General features: G+C 40.6%; 1 protein-coding gene across 3 annotated transcripts in view; it reads right to left on the bottom strand.

The window, feature by feature from the left end:
• Nucleotides 1–21,376, bottom strand: part of LOC101160329 (semaphorin-6C) — a 203,229-nt gene that overhangs the window by 156,404 nt on the left and 25,449 nt on the right. Inside the window, exon 1 of one of the 3 annotated variants that reach the window (XM_020706938.3) lies at nt 15,764–16,067. The exons of 1 other annotated variant lie outside the window; for it this stretch is intronic. The gene's annotated coding sequence lies outside the window, so the exon portion shown is untranslated. Of the gene's footprint in view, nt 1–15,763; nt 16,068–21,376 lie in introns of those variants that run through there. One more of the 3 variants, XM_011480925.4, reaches the window with a different exon arrangement.

Below are 21,376 nucleotides of genomic sequence, written 5' to 3'. Positions count from 1 at the left end.
TGGAGGACATATATTTAGAAAACTAAGCTCAAAATTGATTTTCTGAGTGCCTCTTTATTTAAATCAGGAAAAATGGAATAAGAGCTTTTTTGTGACAGAAAATTTGTCAGGCGGACCACAAGCTCACTGCTCCGCTCCATTCTGATGCATCCACTTGTAGAGGACTGTGAATTATTCAATTAATCACTTTCTTTGTAGAGCTCCTTTCATCAACATGCTGGTGGAACAAAAGGTGCTTGACATCAAAGACATATATAAATAAAAGCTAAAACAATAAAAAGTCATAGGAAACAGATTAAAAGCAACAAAAATCAATAGACTACCATAAAATGGAAGTTGTGTGTGGCTAATACTTTGTGGAAGTGCTGTAAAGCTTAAAGGTAGAAAGGGTAAAAACGTGCAAATGATAAACATAAAGAGCCATAAAATATCAAATAAAATATAGAATAACTATAAAAATATAGTAAATCCATGTGCGTCTTGGTTTTCTTCGTCTGAGCTGGCATCTGGCTCCAGCCGCACAGCTTTCCATTTTTGTTGTGCCTGTAATGTTAGGTTGGAGGTGTGAGGGGCTGTATGCTAGCAGGAGAGCGCGTCAACAGATAGGTTTTAGTAAAGGAGAGGGAAAGAGGGGGCGGGGTTGTTCGTTGCCAACAGTCCAACCCACAACTCGGAGCAGAAACTGCGTCCTAGAAAACTTGTACAGATTTTGGCTAAAAATGACATAATTACAGTTAAAGACCACTGGGAACACTTTGAAAATAGATGATCGGAGTGTATTTTTAATAGGCCTGCACACTAAATTGCAAATTTATCATCGCAATATCAGCAATACATGTATAGCAATAAATGGCTTATACTGCATAAGTAGTAAAATGGTTACCTTAAATGTTGTTCCACATGCTAAGACAATTTAATGTAAGTTTGAAGTATTTAACAAACTAAGTAGATCCCTTTACGGCTTTGACCAATCGGAAGGACCCCTTAGATGTTAAATAGCTTAGCCTCCCTTGTAGATGTGGGTCAATTGGAGTGTAGTTTAATTTACATTGACTTATTTAAATAACGCTGTTGCAGTGAATTGGAAGTGTAGTTTTTTTCCTTTTTCCATTGATGTATTTCAAGTCATGTCATCATCGCAATATTGATCAGTAATATCACACATCGTGAGTTTTCCTCGTATCATGCAGCCTTAAGCATTTAAACCCTTAATGAAGCTCAAGGTCTCTAAATTCCATCATTAAAAAAGCATGACTATCTCCTGTTTATGCTTCCAAACTCAATAAAATCCAGCAAACCGGCAAAAGCTGCAGCATGTGCGTTCGTAGCTTCATCCGAGTGAACACGATCATCCATCATTCAGCTTCCAAATGTGGAAGAAGAATCCTGGACCGCTGTTTTACTGTAAAATATGTATGTGGCCTCTGATGTATAATGCAAGAGTTGATTTGTATCTATGAATCATTCACAAGTTACAAACACACATGTGTGATAACATGAGGTGAAACTGTATTAACACAGCAAAGAAGCTAAGGGGGAAAAAATACTGTTGATTCAAACTGAAGCAGAGTTATAGCTGGGCATGAAAATATAAAAAATCTGTTAACACCAGACAAACACAACAGGTGTTACACTTCTCCGTTAGTCTGACACACAACAAACTACACTTCAAAACACTCCGGATGCTCCTGAATACTTTCTGACATTTAAATAGGAACTGAAACGCAGAGAAGTCGGATCTCACCGGTTTCTTACCGTCTCATAAAAACTGCTGCTCTCCTCCTAAGATGATACAGTTTCTAGCATTGTTTCAGATTAATTGTAGCACTGGTTGATAGTGCAACGAGTCAGTTTGTAATTTGGGGTTGATGATACGATTCATTGGCTCATTTTGAATTATCCAATTCATTGACCTAAAATGGATCCAGGACATCTTTAGCTCAAACTTGAACTAGTTTGACTCAGAGAGAAATACCTGAACAGTGCAGCTGAAGTTTCCCAGATTCCTTGGAATTCTTTCCAGATAATCAAGTAAACAAGAGTGAATAATAAATCTATTCACATTTTAGTTTCCTGAAGTTCAGCCCACTGTTGTTTTTCCACAGTCAAAATATCCAAAGGGAACATTCTAGCACACTGGTGGTCACATGTCTTTGCTAAATTCAAAGTGTTTCCACAGATCAGACTGGAATGATCGACTGATCTATTTTTGCTGCATCGTGTGTGTTGTCAGCCCTCACTTCATAGTAAAATGCACCTACCATGTCTACATCCAAATGGCACTTTCCAGTATCGACTTTAATCAATTTATTTCCTTTTAAGACAATTATTAAATAATACAGGTCGATTGATTAACAACTCTCAGATCAATCTGTCTGATCGCAGCAATATAAAAAAAACAGGACTGTTTTACTCCTTAAAGTCCCATATCAAGCTGTAGTGGATTTAAATGGCTGTTTCCATTGTGACACTAGGTTTCCTGATATTCTCTTAAGACTAAACTCAAGGATCTACTTTCCTGTTTTTTCACCGTGTTGCATCACAGCTGGAGCGTTTTGTCGGTAAGTGTTGAAAAAGGAAAGAAAGGAGATGTTGGGATGAAATAATGACGGAAAGGAAACGGAGAAGCAAGGCTTCGCTCATTCCCACCAGGTACGGCGGATTTGTTATTGCAAGAGTGCCCTGCAGTCACAGAGATGGATGGAAAACAGGGAGGAGAGTGAGCGGAAGTCAAACACAAGCAGATTAAAGGGCTGAGAACTTCCTGTCTGTCTGATTCCCTCATTTTGTATCACCAAACCCTGAAAACATCCCAGAGTGAAAACGGTGTGTTGGCTTCATCCTCCGACAGAACTTCACTTTTGTGTACAGCATGTGTGTTCGCAGGTCTGACGCAACATCAAGAGGTCTCTTACATCAGCAGAAAAACTTATCTGCACTTATGAGACAGAGAGAGGAGAACGAAAGCATTTTACACATGTTCATGTAGAAAGATGTGCAATCAACCAATCATGGTACAGTTTGTGAAAAGTCAAGCTCTAACTTGTTCGTTTTATTTTTTTAATCAGAAAAAATTCATCTACTCCACCTTTGTGTTTATTCAACACAAAGATGGAGTAAAACCTCAATTGAAAATACTAAAAATGAGGGTCCCATTTTTGTTGCAAGTGAACCCTGGTGTGGTTAATCGTTTTTTTTTTTTTTCACTAGATGTTTATCATTACAGTAAGGTTCAGATAGAATACAAATCTCAAAGGGGCGGGGCCTGTCCTCACACACACGAATGTTATAAACACACCTGTTAGCTGCAAAAATGTCCACATGTCAACATGTACTAGGGTTGTGCCGATGGACGATATCATCGTCCATCGTGATGGGTGACTGACATCCCGATGGAGAGACCACCATCGTGATGCCACGCCCCCGCCACGTTGCGCGTCGACACCATAAGCCGCGGTTACATGTACAAAATATCTTGATGGGATCAATGGTCAGATTAGAATCCAACCGTGTACATGGGCCCAGAAAAATGTTTTCAGAATATAAAAACGTTCACTAAGGTCACACTTTCCGTCGGAATAAATCATTCGCACATGCGCAGTAGGGTTTGAAAAACGTAAGGATATAAACTCCGCCGAGCGGCTTTTTTTTTTTCAAACTTTATTGTATGTAACAATTCAATACAAAACATTGTTAAACAGCGCCGAGCGGCTATATATATTGACATGTCAGCTCGGTAAAATACGAGATGATCTTCTAAACGTGCTTTTAATAATGTTACGGTTATTATGAAACACCTGTTCGCTCATCATTTGAATTTTAATCCGTGTGGTCAGTGCTTTTTCTGAACGAAGCCAGGATTAGCAGTATGCTAACACGGGCTAACAACATTAGCTTTGGGTGGCGCAGCACGTAAACGTGTAAGAATAACATCAGCCTTTATTTAGTCGGGACACGACTGGAAACACAAATCCGCGTGATTGTTTGAATGTTTTCTAAGGACTGAGCGACATTTCTGCTTTGAAGCTCAAACTGCTGTGTGTGCTGACGATACGAGCTGTGCTCAGACACACACGTTTAGACCCGGTTCTGAGTTCGGTAGGTAGTACCCCTAGAGCTGCGGGACGGATCGCAGTCTTAAATCTCCCACACATAGCGCTCATGTAGCAAAGCACCCCCCCCCTTCCCCTCCCCCTCCAACACAAAGCTGTAAGTCCACGCTCCGCCGGTCCACTAGTGCGGGAGCGGACTACTTCTTTTCTATTTTGTTTGTTACTTTTTTTGTTAAAGTCACTTCCCTCAGTTTATACTGGATCATCGTGGATTAGTCATTAGTTGGGGAAATAAAATGAAAAAAGCAAAAAAACGAATAGCAGTTATATAAGAACGAAAAATGTAAAAATAACCCCCCCCCCCCGACGATGTCATCGTCCATCCCGATGGTTGACAGCAAACATCGTCAACGGCCAATTTAAGGGACATCGCCCAACCCTAACATGTACACAATACAGATAGTGTTTACATGCATACTTATGCCTTTAAGCCAACTAGTGTGAAATCTTACATTCATTCAATCACGCAAACTATTAGTGCAAAGGTGAGCTAACACCTGTGGTCAGTTGAGTGTTTATGTTCTTCTAAAATGGATGATGGAATGTGAAAAGAAGGAGGGAGAGTGCCCAGCCATCCCCACACCAAGACCCCCGCCGCAGCAGCCGCAGCAGCCAGAACCCCCCCCAACGCCACGCGGCAGCAGATAGAGAACAACTGTTGTGGTTAATCTACCTTTTAGCATCTCATTGATAAGACAGAACTGATCCAGGGATTTGGAGCAGGAAGACAAATCCGAAAAAACATCTAGACCTCAATCAAAACAACGTATCTGAAGAATGAAGGTTGATAGACTATATAGTGGACAGCAAAAACAGAAGTAAACTGAAAAGAATGAAAGCAGTTTATCCTTTCTACACCCTTTTAGCTCTCGTGTTTACACCATTTCAACTACTGTGACTCTTCAACTGTTTATGCAAACAACAACAACCCAGCGGATTCTGAAGCAAAGAAACGCAGCCTTGCGCTGAAATGCAAAACCGTATAATTGTGAAGTGTTTAAGCGATCAACATAAATCTGCTGATTCTGTTGTGAGAAAAGCGACTTTGCGCCGTTGTGCAACAGTTTACGCTAAGAATGTGTTTGATAACGGTGCAAAGCCGCTTTGAACAGCCACTTTGCCTTGATCATGGTCGAAGATTTACGGTTTATCAAAGAGCGTGTTTTATTTAGTTGTCGCCGGTGACATGTCAGGTGTTAAAGGGTTAAGTGGTATTAAAGAAAAGGAAATATAAAGAAACTATCAAGAAAAAGGTAAATTTTAAAAAGGAAAGTACACAATATCTCCTCTGCAAACGTGGTATAATTTAAATATCCTGTTTTTTCTTCCTTCTTTAATTTTCCTGTTCGGGATTTTTTGGTAAAAAGGCCTCAAACAAAAACAACAACTTGTATTCTTGTGATGTTTCTATGCAATATAATTGGAGTTCCAATCTGAATGCAGTATGTGATGACAGACCAGACAACATAAGATCCTAGAGATTTGAGATTTCCTGAGCGCTCAAATTCAGTCCACTAGACTGGCCATAAAGTTTAAAAAAAATGCTTCAAAAAGCAAGTTTTCAGTTTGATTTAACACTAAAGGAGTTCAAATACCTTTATCAAGCTGGTCCATGCAGACAGGCTGCTTGAGCGTGGAACTATAGACCAATTGTTGACCAATACTTCTTAAGTGGATGTATTTTTCATTGCACAGCAGCCTGTATCCGATTCTGTAAGCTTGGCCTCTATGATGCAAAAGCACTGCACGTCTTACATGAACTCCCAGTACAAGAGGCAGAGGAAGCTCTGGAAGTTGTCTAGCGGGTGTTTTTGGCTGAATACATGGAACAAGTCAAAGAAGCTGCTACACACTGATCTAAATGTGTCAACATAATTACCTACAACAGCACAAAGTCAGATGGACGAGAGCCACAGAATCCAGTCGTCCATCTCTCTGTTCTAAGGACAAATGCTAATCATGGACATGGAAACAATGACAAAAAAGGGCATTTTTAATGCAGTGAAGTGTACACGACACAATGTCATCACACTCGCAGTAAATTAGAGCTGAAACAATGCGCTCTTTCAGGCGCAAATGAAGCCATCTAGCTTCTTAAATATTCAGATGTTTAGTGAACATTCATAGTTAGACCACACTGGAGGGCCGGTGGCAGGAGTGACACATAATGAGACACCAGGAACAGTGTGTGTTTGTTTACACACACAGTAAAACACTATCAAAAGACGAACTGGGCAAGAATCTCATATATACATGCAGCTTTGAAAAGATGACTGATAATGCATACGCGCTTCCATACACATCAGTCAATATATTTCAGACATGGTTACGTCAGTCTGAATCATCCCAAAGCCTTTGTCACAAAGGGTTGATCTGTAAAGGCGCTGCAGGTTTTTGGGTTGTCCAAGTCCGTAGAGCGTCATAGAGAAGAGCGCCTGCATCATACTGGGAGCACAGGGGCTTCTTGCAGTTCCTTTAAGGCTCATAAGGCCACCGTAAGGGATGTCATGAAAATGGAATGTACCGCACAAGGACTATGCACAATTATCACATGAACAGCACTAATAGGCTGCATGCGCAGTCCGTAGGATTTGAAGGGGGTTAAAAAAATGAAAAACACACCTGAGCCACACCTTCTTCCCTTACTTACTCTTGTGTGTTGTACAAGTGTTGGCTACAACCTGTCACCTGCAGCATGCCTGTAGAAAAATCAGTATGGACATTTTTGCCCTATGGACTCACCGTGCGGTCTACAATCTCGATTTTGGGTCTGGGCGACCTGCGTGCCTCATACAGGTTTGCCCAAAGACAGCCCATATTCACCACGAGGGGGAGTTGTGACTAATAATACATAAAGTTTGTGCTTTTCGGGTGCTTCTCACATTTTACATACAAAATACATTTTACAAGCTATAATTCTTAGAGCTTGATTTTTTGGTCATTGTAATCCAGTCTTTTCAATAGGTATGTTCATATTACATTTTTTTTCCCCTTTTCATTTTCAGCTCTCCATTTAAAAAAACAATGGACCAATACTTAAGTTTTCTTCATCCTCTAAACAACTATGTTTGCATTAGTCGTTTAGCAGACACCTAAGTAATAAAAGTGACTTACAGTTTCTTACAATTAAGGCCAAAGTCAGGTAAAGTGTCTTGCCAAGGACGACTAGTATTTGAACCTTGACCAGTCTTTGATTGGTAGCCATCAAACTGATGAATCTGGATCAGGTCAAACAACAAAAAGTGAAATGTCTTTGAACATCAAGAATACTGAACGAGTTCCACACAAGCTGGTGAAGGACTCTTAGAAAGACTGAGGGACTAATAATAGAAACCACTTTAAAACACTACTAGAAAGGCCGACATGTTGAAAGAAAGAGTTTGTGAAAATAATAATCTTCAGTGATGCAGTTTACAGCACAGTTTTACTTGGGCATGTATATCAAAAAAGTGTGGTTTGTGGTTTGTCTATTGCTACCAAAAAAGGACTTCTAGCATATTAAACTCAAACTCTATAAAAGCTTTTGCAGAGGCTCTGCGTTGGATAACATTTGGTGCTGGTGTAGCTACTTAAGTAATCTTTGAGCTAAAGTACACAAGGACAAGAAAGTTTACTTACTGAAAGAGAAACGTTTTTAAATTCTAACTTTAGTTTTACAGAATAAATTAAAATCTACCGCTTCATACGGTAGACTTCATAGCACTGATCTATGTACCTCTACTTAAGCCACTTGGTATAATTAGGTTTGCTTTCTTTAATATAATTGTATTCAGGTAAAGAGAATATAAGAAAAATGTTATTTGACAGTTAATCAGAGAACAAAACAGACCAAGCTCGTTTGAAAATTGCTCCACTTGAAAACAAAGGTGTTTTTTAATACATCTCATTCATAATAAAAAAAAAAAAATTCTATATTTTCTAAGATAACTGAGAAATGTATTGACATTCTTTTGTGTCATCAGTTTGGAGCCTAAAATGGATCTAAACGTGTGATGGGCCCTGAAAAGTAAATAAAGCAAATAAAAAGACTCCTGCAAGCTTTTTCACACAAACCAAGGTTCAAGCATTTTTATGCATAATCAATAGGAATAACAGATCAACTTAGCAAGTGTAATATTGAAGAAGGTTTAAAGTCTCCAGAGTCTCAATGCACTACTGAGCTGTTGGCTGATTAGAACACCGTAGGTGTGTGCGATGAAGAGAAACATGAGGTTTGAAGTGGCCCTTCAGTCGCTAATCCTGTATTAAATATGGCATTCAACCTTCAGAAACAGATCGAGATGTTCTGGAAGGAACTTTTCTTCTAAATTACATGATGTTGATCATCATCCCTTCTAGGGTTGTGCCGATGGACGATATCATCGTCCATCGTGATGGGTGACTGACATCCCGATGGAGAGACCACCATCGTGATGCCACGCCCCCGCCACGTTGCGCGTCGACACCATAAGCCGCGGTTACATGTAAAAAATATCTTGATGGGATCAATGGTCGGATTAGAATCCAACCGTGTACATGGGCCCAGAAAAATGTTTTTAGAATATAAAAACGTTCACTAAGGTCACACTTTCCGTCGGAATAAATCATTCGCACATGCGCAGTAGGGTTTGAAAAACGGAAGGATATAAATTCCGCCGAGCGGCTTTTTTTCTTCAAACTTTATTGTATGTAACAATTCAATACAAAACATTGTTAAACAGCGCCGAGCGGCTATATACATTGACATGTCAGCTCGGTAAAATACGAGATGATCTTCTAAACGTGCTTTTAATAATGTTACGGTTATTATGAAACACCTGTTCGCTCATCATTTGAATTTTAATCCGTGTGGTCAGTGCTTTTTCTGAACGAAGCCAGGATTAGCAGTATGCTAACACGGGCTAACAACATTAGCTTTGGGTGGCGCTGCTTGCTGGCTGCACGTAAACATGTAAGAATAACATCAGCCTTTATTTAGTCGGGACACGACTGGAAACACAAATCCGCGTGATTGTTTGAATGTTTTCTAAGGACTGAGCGACATTTCTGCTTTGATGCTCAAACCGCTGTGTGTGCTGACGATACGAGCTGTGCTCAGACACACACTTTTAGACCCGGTTCTGAGTTCGGTTGCTTGTACCCCTAGAGCTGCGGGACGGATCGCAGTCTTAAATCTCCCACACATATCGCTCATGTACCCCCCCCCCTTCCCATCAAACACAAAGCTGTAAGTCCGCACTCCCCCGGAAGTGCGGGAGCGGACTACTTCTCTTCTATTTTGTTTGTTACTTTTTTTGTTAAAGTCACTTCCCTCAGTTTATACTGGATCATCGCGGATTGGGAAATAAAATGAAAAAAGCAAAAAAACGAATAGCAGTTATATAAGAACGAAAAATGTAAAAATACCCCCCCAAGCCCCCCCCCCCCCCCCCCCCCCCCCCCGACGATGTCATCGTCCATCCCGATGGTTGACAGCAAACATCGTCAACGGCCAAATTAGGGGACATCGCCCAACCCTAATCCCTTCCTTTATTGACAGTAAAATTTTTACAGATTACATTCTTCTTTCTCTTTCGGCTTTTCCCATCAGGGGTCGCCACAGCGAACGAGTCGCATGGTAAACTTGGCAATGTTTTACGCCGGATGCCCTTCCTGACGCAACCCTCTCAAAACAACCGGGCTTGGGACCAGCACAGAGGTAGAGAAGGGAATAGGGAGCAGCCCGGATTTGAACCTGGGTTTCACGGACGAAAGGCGCAGCAAACCAGCACGAGCTTAACCGGCTCCCTTATTACAGATTACATTACTGTTCCCTTACTAATGAAATTACAAAATAATAATAATAATAATAATGTTCCGTGAATTAGAATTGGATTAAACTGACCACTAACTTCTTTAGACCAACTTTTCAATCATTTTCTGTCCAAATCCCTTTCAACACATCACCTGAAACATTTTTGTTATTAGCAACTCGTAATCGACAGTATCTTTGTGTAAGTGAGAAGGACACATGAGAAATAGTGAGGTGACAGGAAGCAGAGTAGATGAAAGCGGATGACTTTAGGTACTTCATGTCAACAGTCCAGATCAATGGAGAGTGTGGTAAAGAGGTGAAGAGACACAAGTAAGCAGTTTGGAACAGGTGGGAGAAGGTTTCAGGTGTGGTGTGTGACAAAAAGAGTATCAGCAAGCATGAAAGGAAAGCTGCTGGTTTGGGAAAGAGACAGGGGGTAGAGCTGGAGGTTGAAGATGTCAAGGTTCTCTATCGGAGGATATATTGAATTGGGGATGAATCCATCAGTGTCAGATGTTTAGAGATGAGTGCAAAAGAGCAGATTGAGATGGTGTTAAGTGATGTTGGTAAAAGGATGTAGAAGTTGGAGCTACCACGAAAAGGGCTTTGTGGTTGTAGTGAAGGTGGACATGAAGGTGGTTGCCGTGAACAAGGATAATAGGATAAAGATCGATGAAGGCAGATAATTCAATGTGGTGACCCCTAAAGCTAGCAGACAAAGGCCAAAGAAGTAACTTCCAATTGTAGCCACTGTCAAAGGGTAATGTCTTTCTGTTCCACAAGAATAAAAAGCAACCCAACGTGTTGCTCAGAAGAGAAACCGAGACGATGACGTCCAACAAAATATAGCAACAACCAGAGTACCTGAGGCAACAGTAATAAAGGGACTTTATCTGTCAGAGGCAGCATTGGATACAATTATGGAGTGATATAATGGTAGGGAAGCACAGGGAGGCCTGGCAGTAACATTTGGGCCTCAAGACAGAAGTCGTACTTTCAGACCGATTACAACAGAGATTTGGCCTTCACGCCTGATTCTCTAAACAGGGAGATGCTCGACTGCCTGCTGCAGCTTTACAGATCAAACCGCCTCTGAAGCGGTCTTTAACACACCTGTCCCGCTATCTGCTCGATCTGCTCTGCCCGCACACCCAGGAAGATTCTTTGAAGGCAGAAGCTCGGATCTTAAACTCGCTCACAGCAGCCGGCGGTCCTGCCATCAACATGTTGATATCCAACTAAAAAAGGTCTAGCCGGGAGGTTCGTAAACAACTGTCCATGGAACACTCACTGAAGATGGACAATTCAGCCTTTGAATAATTTATCCAGAAAAGCTGCATGTAGTTCTTTAAACCCCACTCATCATTATATGTCCTGGTAAACTCAGTATAGTTGGCTCTAAAAACTGCAGTTTACAACAGGAATTCCATTGCACTCAAGATAAACGTCAACTCTGAAATCACATTTATTCATTTCCCCTTTATTAAAAGTTATTGTTCAACTAAATTGGATCAATCTTCAACAATTTCTTAATACCTTAACACAAGAGTTTTAGCTCCAGTGCTGGTGTTCTGTGAACTACCCTAACTCCTTAACCACTTACACAATTAACACATGTGGTGAGCGCTACCCCCCACCCCTAAGGTTTGATTGACAGATTCTCCTGAGCTCCCTTTCAGCAGAAGGGGTGTGGACATTGAACAAGCTTACTCCTGATTGGCGAAAGTAGTTGCCACAGATGCATCGACTCAGATCAATCACTTTCATCTGGCTCCAACATGGCAACGTCCGTATCCGGGAAAATATGGTGACTGAATTGGCTTCATTTTGCCGGAGCCGGAAGTCAGACATTTCCTATGGATGACATCACACGCGATGCGTCCAGTTCTCTCGTACGGTCAATGCTTCACACATACGCTACACTTTGCAATAGTAGAGTGTTTACAAAGTTAACCAATATATTCGGATGTGGAAAAAAGCTGCTTTGCTTTTCACCGCTTAAGAATCCAAAGGAGTTACAGAAAAAAAAGAGCTATGGTAGTTCAAAGAGTGTGCGTTATTTCGTGCCACTGGTGACATCTCTGGTATCAATGGGTAAACTCTTCAACCCTTTTTTATGCTCCTGACCGTAACTCTTCAACCATTAATGCAATCAACATAATTTCATTGGGTTCTGAAGCTAAGAAAAGCATTTTTGCAGTGATGTGTAAACTTTACACTAGTGAAGTGTTTACATAATCAACGTGAATCTCTTGAATTAATCAGTCGAAAGACTCCTGGTAGTTTGACGTGTGCTTGTTTTTGACGCCAGCAGAATCTCCAGTATCAATGGGTTAAACAGAGTCTAATGTCAGGACAAGCTCAGAAAACAAAGCTTAACGTCACATTTATGTCACGCAACACCATACCTGATGCAGAACATGTGAAAAAGACGTTAAAGGGTTGCTACAGCGTGGTCTCATATCCGCTATAGGAAATGCATGTGTCCTCAACAGCAAGGATTCAATCCATGAATGTATCCTTTCCACGTGAAATGAGAGGAACATTTAAATTAAAGAGCAACAATGCAAAAAGGAGAACCCTTGTTAGCCGTCTAGAAGCCTAGAACCAAACCAAAGTTACAATCCTACCAAACATTTTCTCTATTCCCTGTTTGACATAGCTTAAACCTTTATGGTGATATGAAAGACTGTAATAAAGCTGCCAATAAAGACTAGAGTGATTTGTTCTGGCTTCCCCCTCCAGGCTTTGAATTGTCTCCAAGACTAAATGCATGCAGGTCTGGTTGTTTGACGGATTCAAAGTGCACCCCACCTCTCCCCCAGTGTCAGCTGGCCCAGGCTCTAGCCCACCCATGACCCCGAACAGCATGAAATTTGCATAAAAATCCACGAATGGATTATTTTCAGGTTGCTCTCGCACATACATATTTGTTGGCTTTCTCTCTCAATTTAGAAAGCGTGCCGGATTCAGACGGTCATGGAGATTACCGGTACCTTAATTGGTCTAAGGTCAAAAATTAACGCTTTAAAAACCGTTTTTCTTGGGAAATAACCTGTGAAAATGATAAACTCACTTTTGTATTTCATATTCCTATGTTTTAAAGATTTCAGCTGCATGAAGACCTAAAGCAACAAGATGTTTGTTCATGATGACCACACTCACATGTGCGGTCTCCTGCCGTCAGTCACAGCACACAGGCCAAGAACAAAAGGAGAATCCTGCAGTGCAGATTTCCTGATGGCATGCAGCAGTTTGGAGTCCTTCACAGTGACGCAGCTAATCCGTACTGCACTGAATAACTTTTTTCCCCCTCACAGTTTCCTTCTCTTCGCTTCCCGCCCACCGAGGACTCGCAGGTTATTGTGTCTGAACGCACCCCAAGGTCGGAGGACACAATGAGCCGGCAGCGGCGAGCCGGCAGCTGGCCGATCACACCGGCCGGCTCACAGAGTTCCATGAGGAAAGGCAGGTGCTCCTCCAGGAAGCAGAAAGACGTTTCGCAGCACCTTCTGACTGAACAAAAGTAGCAGAGATGAGATGGGGGGCAGGGGTGAAGGATTTCATGACCAAATGTCGGTTTTGGTGTCAATCCTGGTTTAGTCTGCATGTGTAGAAAAGAACCTGTGGATCTTTGACCCTAAAGTGAGGATTATGCCGAAAAACAACATCATTCTGGACATAAAAAAATAAAAAAAAGACAACTCGGTGATAAATCCGTGAATCTTGACTTTAAAAACAAACCACACCACGCACAGCGTGACACAATAAAGACAGAATCAAAATGTCCTCCAATTCATCAACTGATTACATGAATAATTTAAAAATCTAATGAGCTGTGGTCTTTTTCAAAAGGTCATATTTCCAGTGGAGTGGAAGTAACAAAATGGAAAATTGAACTAATGGAGAAGCTTGTGAATCGGAAGAGGCTGAGTCAACTGACAAACTGGAAAACAGATGGGGGGGGGGGGGGTTGTTACCACCAATTTAAAGTCGATTTGATTAAAACTGTTATGACATCATGTAATTAGCATCAGCAGGAATAATTATCTTTTCGGTTTTTTTTTCTCTGACAAAGACATTTATTGTGAGCATGTCAGAGCTCTCAAACGTTCGTGGCGGGGCTGCAATTTAAAAAAATACACTGAAAAAGAAAAGATCCAGATAACCTCCACAAAGCAAATCTGCAGCAAATCCCATGAAAATGGGATGTCAGATGAGTTTTAAAGCCCTTATTCTCATAAAGCTCTGCATGCGCTTAATGCTTAGCTTCACACATGATCATCCCATAAACATTTATGTCTGCCTTGTCAATTGGATCACTCCAGCAGTCATTTCTCTTTTAAATTGAACCCTCCTGACACTTCCTTCTAACTCTTGAGAGGTAGATCACCCTCTGCCTCTGACGTGCAGCACCAGGCTGACTCAACACTGCAACTCTGCAGAGATTTATGCACAAACCTGCATACATGCAACCCCTAATAACTGGATTTTAGTGTTTTTATTTTGTTTTTTTTTGCAGAATGAATGATTAATTGACACCACGGTGTTCTTTCGGGGTTTTGTTTTTCCGTTTGAGCGCCATAAGAGGATGACCTTCACAGCGACCGCTCAGCTCTCATGCATCAATCTGCATGCAACCTGGTTAATGAGAGGCCAGTTCCAATCAATTTAAACTAAAGTTTACTTTTATTTGCAGGTCTGCGTTTGATTAAAGGGGTCTTGGAATAAAACGGCATGCTTTACCTTGAAAAATAAAGTTCTGAGGTGGTGGACTCTTATTTTTACATTTATTCAAAAAAGTTTGTTTTTTTAAATAGAATAATAAGCTCAAATTTTTTCACCAGTTTTTAGTATCTAAAAGAGAAATAATGAAACTTTTGAGCTGAACTTGGAGCAAAAAGGAGAAAAAAAAATTAAGTGTCCATCCAAAATAAGCATAAAATAACTAAATTTTATGGGATTTTGACAGAAAGTCGACCCTAAAATACAGTTATCGCACCACTAAGAAGATATTAAAGGTGCAAACTTTTCTTTAGGTCTAATGCAATGCTGTTCCGAGACCATCAACATACGCAAGTGCAAAATGCATTTCAAAATAAAAGTTTAGCCTATCAAATCTGGATTTAAAGTATAACTTCAGTTTTTTTTTTTTTTTTTTGTTTTGTTTTTTTATTGACATGTTTATAAATTTCCCTTAAAGTCAATTTCTTTTAAGTGAAACTGGCATTTTAATTCCACTTGAATGCGATTTGGGGTATAAATTCAAAAAGGAAAGGAGCTCGGAGCAGCTATATAGCAAAATAAATATCTACTTTAATACTAGAGCATCATTAAGGCGTCATCATTTGATTTGCTATAAGTCTGGTGGTCACCTGATCTACACCTGATTGATTAACACGTGACAAAAGATGGAAAATGAATCTTCTTCTCAACGTTCTTCTGTTATTTTTTAAGACCCCCCCCCCCCTCCCCAGACCCCCTCCTCGGGGTGTTTGCAGCAGCTCTCGGTCATCAATCGAGATAATTTGATTATGGAAATGATGGCGGACCAAATGAAAGGTCCTGAAGTCTCCAGGGAATCCATTATTGATGAAGAGGAGGCTCGTTCGCGGCGGTCTGACTGGCGCTGGGGGGGGGGGGGGGGGGGGGGTAAACTTGGAAGCAGAACAAGAGGAATTCGGGATCTGATACCACCTCCAGCGGGAGAGCAGGACAGGTCCGAGCGTGCGCACGCGGACACACACAAACATCAGACAAAACGGGCGCGTGCTGCCTGGGGTTACTGACAGCCGCCAATCACTGGGAGCACGCACGCGCTCCCCGATAAAAGGAGCGGCACTGGCTTTTTAAGCACCGACACGGGGACCAAACGCACCTTTGGGACTCCTCATCATTCACTGAGGAAGGAGCCGGACGCGTTGCCTCACTGCTCCCAGCCCGCGCACGCAGTCCGCTCCGGGCACATCTCTCCAAACTGCTCCGCGTATTTCCAAAGAAAAACCGGGACCGAGGAGGCGGGAAAATCCTTGCAGGGCAGTTTGGTTTTTTGCTTTGATTAAAATTGTTACGATTCGAAGTATAAATCCACCAAAGACAGAAAGCTCACAGACACAGAGGAGGCAAGAGAACGTCTGCTGTCCGGGTCAAATCGACACAATGAGGCGTTTCTCAGCAGCTCAGCGTCTCCCAATTGAAGCCACGCCCCCTCATTATCATAATAGCTTGACTGCAGCCAATCAGAGGGTCGGACCGCCGTCTCGAACCGCGTACTTCCTTAATTTAAACAGTTACAGGGTTTAATTCCTCAAAAATGACAGCAGCAGATACATTTATACATTTTCTTACTAATAAAAAAAATCTGTTTTGGTGAGGAAATGTTATTAAATGAATGAATTAAAATGTTAACAGATCAGTTAAAAAATATATAAAAATGCAAAAGATATTTGTAAGTGGACTGAATTATCTATGAATGTGAATTTGCAAAGTAAAAATCTTGTTTGTAACATTTCATTGTATAAAGTTTAAGCAATATATACATTTATGTGAGAAGTTGTTGACTGAAAAATAGTAAACCCATTGGAATAATCAAAAAGACATGAATTTGCTCTTTCAAACCCAAAGCTTTAAAAGCTATTCCATGTGTCTTTTTAATTTTATGTAAATGATAGTCGGACACCAGGTTACGCTAAACAATGTGTTCACATCGAGTGAATGTAAAATATTAGCAGTGACAGAGTACTTCAATATTTTTTTATATTAGGTCAGTTTTTATTGTTTTAGAGCAAATTAAACCATCAAAGAGAAAGAAACTGAGAATCAAACTACATAAGTGATAAAGTTAAATAGCAACTCGAGATAATTTGGCAAACATCTTTTAATAAAATTGAAAAATATGTATATACCTTTAGAAGGTATTTGAAGTTCTGTACCAGAGGTCTTACAACCAAAATACTGGACTTAGATCAGATCAGCGCTTGATTAGCCAAGTATGAGTGTACATACCTGACGTAACTTGTGCTCTGATCTACAAAGACAAAGCATAAATAGCAGTAACAAAAATAAGAATAGGAAAAACTGAATAAAGACGTGAACTGATTTAAAAATTCTGATGTGGTAACAGCTCTACAGCCCAAGGGGAGGAGTCTAAAGAGGTTATGTCCAGGGTGGGAGGGGTGTGTATTGATCTAACCAGCGGTTCCCAACCCTGGATCGGTACAGGTCCTGAATGTAGGAAAGGTAGGAATCTATGATGGTCTCTGCAGACTCGATGGTTCTCTGGAGTCTGCCCCTGTCGTGTCTGGTGGCTGATCCAAACCAGACTGCGATGGATGTGGTCAGGACGGAACAGATGACAAGTCAAAAAGTGGTCTAAGTTTGATTCATCCAAAAGAATTAAGTTAAAATAAAGAGTTATGGAATTCCATATTAGGAAGCACTGCCAGAATTAAACGTGGTATAGAGGTCAAACTGACTTAGACAATGAATAGGAGAACAGAGAGGACAGAGATTAAGGTCAACACAAAAAGAACCACAAACCATCTATTCATTCACCAAACCTGCTGAATTGGGGTCACAGGGTTGCTGGAGCCTATCCCAGCTACTAATCAGACATGTCACCCGTCTGTTGCAGGACCATTCACATCTACAGGCCCAATTTAGAGACATCAGTTAACCTATGAAGGATGCTTTGGGACTGAAGGGCCCGGAGAAAATCCATGCTTGCATCCGGAGAACATGCAAACAGAAACGATCCTGCTGGGATTTGAACCTTGGTCTTATTGCAGTGCAATAGGAGTGCTAACCACCAAGGTACAGCCCACTGGGGGGAAAAAAAATTACTTTAAAAGAAGAAATGAGGCTCAAAACCCCTTCATTTCCTTAACCAAAGGAATTTGTGTTAGAACAGGACATGAAATAAAGAACATGACAAGAACACTGGAAAGGCAGATTAATCAAAACCTCCTCTTTACTGACATAAATCTCTCGATTACAAACGGGTCATGACTCAAACTAAAGCAAACCTGAACGGTTTTCATCCGTTTGCAGATTTGCGACGTTTTAACCGTCCAAATTCTTCAACAGAAAACCAGAAAAAATAAATGAATTCTCTTAAGAGGGTCATGAAAAGAAATTACAAGCAAATGTTACATACGCCGTGTTAAATTAATATGTCTAATTTCCGCAGCAATAGCTGGCAGTACTATTAAAAATACTAATGATAAGAGGCCTGTGGACTCTGGGACGCTCTTCACAGTTGTAAAATGATTTCCTTGAGGAAACTTCAATTAAATTTCCGGCTGACAAACTGAGTTTGCAGAGTTTATTTCTCTGCAGGGTAATTAGAGCCAAGTGGAAAAAGAAAAGTGAAGGAGATTCTGCTCACGCAGAGCTGGGATTAGAAACCAAATTCCCTCTGCAGCATCTTTGTCCATTCGTATGCCGGTTCTCCTTCAGATCACCTCCTTTTCCTCCTCCTCCTTAGCCGGCTGTTTGGAGAAACAGCAAATTAAAGCATATGAGAGATGGAAATATCTGGGGAAATAAGCTTTTGATTGTGTATGAGTTATTGTTTGCCTGATTAAACTGTGGTGCCGGATGCATCTTTTCTTTCTCCAAACAACACTTGTCCATGTTTGCACTGACATACTGTGAAACAGCACCAGCAGGAGGTGCAGACAATTCCGGAGCAATGTCCGCAGCAGAGGTAAATATGCTCATCAGAGTCTGCAGTTACACAAACGTCTGAGAAACACAAAGTTAATTCTCAGGAAAACTCAAAACAGCTGCTGAGTTTTGCTGTTTCAAACCTTGCAGGGTTTAAGTTACAAATGAGTGATTGAGACCAACTTAGTAAATGCTGTTGAACAAATGGGAGGCCCAATTAACAGTCGAAGCATCAAAACCAAACAAATACATCATACTGAACAATTGCAGTCACATACACCTGTATGTGGTTGACCCGTACAGGTGCTGTGGGTTTCTGGGTTGTCCGGGTCTGTGGAGGGTTGTAGAGAGGAGAAGCTACATCATAACTCTTGTGCTAGCCTATGGGGTCCAGATGACCCGATCCTTACATTGACGTGTTATCCCTAGTATGACACAGGTGGATAAAGGTGAAGAGGATGACCCCACTCCCAATGTCAAAGTGCCTAGGATAGCACAAGAGTTAAAGGGAGAAGAGGTGTGTCTTGCAGTTCCCTTAAGGTTCGTACGACCACCTTAAGGGACGTTAATGAGACTGGAAGGAACAATAAATACTACTAATAATAATAGATTTTGTGCCCTCAAAGCACTTAAAATGTGTATCCATTATTCATTCACTGATGTAGCCACAGCCACAGATTGACAGAGGCGTGGCAGCCTGAATGCCCCTACGGCCCGTCTGACCATCACCATCAACGGGACATTTATGGGCATTTATACACATTCTCCCGTGTGGCTCCATACAACCGTGGAATAAAAAAAAAAGGGTAAGGGTACTTGAAAACAGTGTTTTCAAATCCAGATGTTACTACCACTCAATGACGTTGAGAATAGTCACAGGTGAGCTATGTTAGCGCGTAGCGCGTAGCAATTTGAGGTAGGAATATGATCATTGGTAGGGAATATATATTCAGATTTGGCCTTACTCTGTTGCTTTTAGTCAAGTACCCTTTTTTCAAAAGTAATTTTACAGCAACAATTCTTTTATTGTTGCATATTCATAATGTAAAAAAAAAAACAAATCAGAAAATCACCTTTTTTGTATCTTTGTTCTCTTTTTTATTGCTATGGTTACAAATGAAATTTCTGTCACAGGATTAATTAAAGTTCTATCTAAAAATGCTAAATTCTAACTAGTAGGTATTTTAAAATACTTTCAATGACACAAAAAAATGAATAACTTCAATAAGTGCATGAGTGCTTCCATATCAGCCATCTTCTGCAGATTTTCTGTCGCACATAGTTGGAACCGGATCAATAAGCCCATCATGTTTGGCTCCTTTGATGCCAGCAGAAACACTGGTTCACATGAGTAAATGTCATAGATCACATACTCTGAACGAGCGTCACGAAGGGGAGTCTTCATTGGATCATGCTGGGGTTCCCATTGGAGTCATGTTGAGTTAATGATGGGAAAAAAGCCAGGCATCTCTGTGCTGGAGCGCCGCATGCAGCCTGTCTTGCTTTTTTTGTTGTTGTTGTAACTTTTCTTTTAGAACAAATACAAAGAAGACCAGAGATCCTTATCTGGCCAAGGGGTGAAAAGCACATTCTTACTTCAGAGGTAAAACAAAAAAAACAATCATCGCTTGGTATTATTCTCACTCATAGCTTACTCCACACAAACTGATCCACAGAATCAGGGACAAGATCTTTGTTTTGAAATAAACGGGTAAATAAGACAAAAGCGTATCTGCATGCCTTCTCAAAAAACTGCGCTTTATCAGTTTAATGCCTCTTATTAGCGTTTTAAATACATATAAAGTGTATATACTTAACATGGCAAATACCAAAGGCAAGGACTGATAAAAATGCTTTAAATGTTTTAAAACTTTACATTGGTCTGCATACATTTTATAATGATTGCATATGGGGAAAAAACACAAAGTTAAATTTTTAGAAAGTATTTATTTTTTGATCAAAGAGATTACCAGTGGAAATGTTCTGCATCTTATGCATCTCAGGGGCAGAATCAATTCTGAAGCAACGGAAACAGGATGGGACAGACACCATTTACAGTAGTGTTCACCACAATCTTGTTAATTGCAAATTTATGCCCTTAAGCAAGGCCTTTGACCCTAATCGATCGAGCTAGATATGTGGACGCACTGGGACAGGAAAACTGTTGATGTGAACAGAAGGGTTTTGGAAAAGAAAAGTTTATTCATTTTATATTTGTGAAAATTATTACTCTAATAGTATCAGGTTTTACAATACGGTTTGACATATGTACCATTTAATTTCAAATGTACTTTTTTACTCTTAACATGTTTTGTCCAGCAGCTGAGCAAACAGATAAGAGCTAAAGGACTCCTGTATTGGACAGATTTTACGGTTACAATGGACGGTTATGAATCTTCAGACACATGAGGTGTATATTTGTATAAACCCCTTCTGTATTTGAGGCTAAGCTGTATTTTTTTATGTATATTAATCATGAATTTCTGCAATTACATTAATTTCATAGGTGGTTGAAGAGTTTCGGCAGTCAAAAGAATGGAGTTAAAGCCCCGCTGTTAAAGGATTAAGATTCAGGCGCTCTTATCTTTGACCCTCCACGGGTTAGGGTTAGGGTGAACGCCCTAAACAGGTGTAACAAAGGCTTTACACTTCTGATGTACTTCCAACGTGGAAACACCCAGCACAGAAAAACTCAATTCCTTCTTTGATGACCTCTTTAAACTTTTAAGGAACATTCTGATGGATTATAGTCCCAGAGGAAGTGATTCATCAGCATGAAGAAGAATCTATTAATGTACCTTTTGGAGCTTTTGAAACAATTTCA

Source organism: Oryzias latipes, chromosome 11 (assembly GCF_053564925.1).
Source record: "Oryzias latipes strain Hd-rR chromosome 11, Olatipes_Hd-rR_3.1".
In the NCBI taxonomy this organism is placed as follows: Eukaryota; Metazoa; Chordata; class Actinopteri; order Beloniformes; family Adrianichthyidae; genus Oryzias; species Oryzias latipes.
Note: the sequence above shows the minus strand (reverse complement) of the source record. Positions and strands in the feature narration are given on the sequence as shown.